The following is a 1303-nucleotide window of genomic DNA, read 5'->3' on the forward strand; positions in this document are numbered from 1 at the left end:
ATATTTTATAAATTTTAAAGAATGTGATAAAATAAAAAAAAAACAAAAGGTATGGCAGGTATTGAATGGGAGGTCTCTGGGAGGAGTTGGGGTACGAAAGGGAAAGAATAATATGATGTAATTCTATTTATTTAAAATATGTTTTTAAATGATAACAAATTCAGATAAATTGAAATTATGTATCTCTTCTCATCATAATGCACTAAAATTTAAATCAATGCTCATTTTTAGCAGTATTAATATAGCAAAATGGAGTGCTCATGACGAGTGTTGGCACCTCGGGATCTGGGCTGCCTGCTACGGGGCGGGAAGGCCTGGCTTGTCCTCGTGTCCTCTCTCTACGTCTCCCGGGACAAGGAGATGCTGAGTCAGCCGCTTGGGGGATCCACGCGGGCGCCCTAGCTGATGGAGGTCGGCATTTCAGATCTGCTTAGTAAGCCAGTGTATCACCCACCATGTTGGCTGCAAGGCTTGTGTGTCTCTGGGCACTACCTTCCAGGGTTTTCCAGCCCACTTTCATCACCAAGGCCTCTCCACTTGTGAAGAATTCCATCACAAAGAACCAATGGCTCTTAACACCCAGCAGGGAATATGCCACCAAGACAAGAATTAGGACCCACTGTGGGAAAACTGGCCAAGAACTGAAAGAGGCAGCCTTAGAACCATCAATGGAAAAATCTTTAAAATTGATCAAATGGGAAGGTGGTTTGTTGCTGGAGAAGCAGCTGTTGTTCTTGGAGCGCTGTGCTACTATGGCTTGGGAATGTCTCATGAGATTGGAGCCATTGAAAAGGCTGTAATTTGGCCTCAGTATGTGAAGGATAGACTTCATTCTACTTACATGTACTTAGCAGGAAGTATTGGTTTAACAGCTTTGTTTGCCTTGGTAGTAGCCAGAACACCTGCTCTCATGAACTTCATGATGACAGGCTCTTGGATGGCAATTGGTGCAACCTTTGCAGCCATGATTGGAGCTGGAATGCTCATACAAGCAATATCATGAGCAGAGCCCAGGCCCAAAGCATCTGGCTTGGATGCTGCATTCTGGTGTGATGGGTGCAGTCGTGGCTCCTCTGACGATCATAGGGGGGCCTCTTCTCCTGAGATCCGCATGGTACACCGCCGGTATTGTGGGAGACCTCTCTACTGTGGCCATGTGTGCACCTAGTGAGAAGTTTCTGAACATGGGAGCACCCCTGGGAGTGGGCCTGGGTCTTGTCTTTGTGTCTTCACTGGGATCTATGTTTCTTCCCCCTACCTCTGTGGCTGGTGCCACTCTGTACTCAGTGGCAATATATGGTGG

The 1303-nt window shown here is 46.4% G+C and overlaps 1 pseudogene; it reads left to right on the forward strand.

The window, feature by feature from the left end:
- Window positions 1–413: 413 nt before the first annotated feature.
- LOC116093231 overlaps window positions 414–1303 on the forward strand; it is an 8397-nt pseudogene continuing 7507 nt past the window's right edge.

This window comes from Mastomys coucha, chromosome X (assembly GCF_008632895.1).
Source record: "Mastomys coucha isolate ucsf_1 chromosome X, UCSF_Mcou_1, whole genome shotgun sequence".
Classification (NCBI taxonomy): Eukaryota; Metazoa; Chordata; class Mammalia; order Rodentia; family Muridae; genus Mastomys; species Mastomys coucha.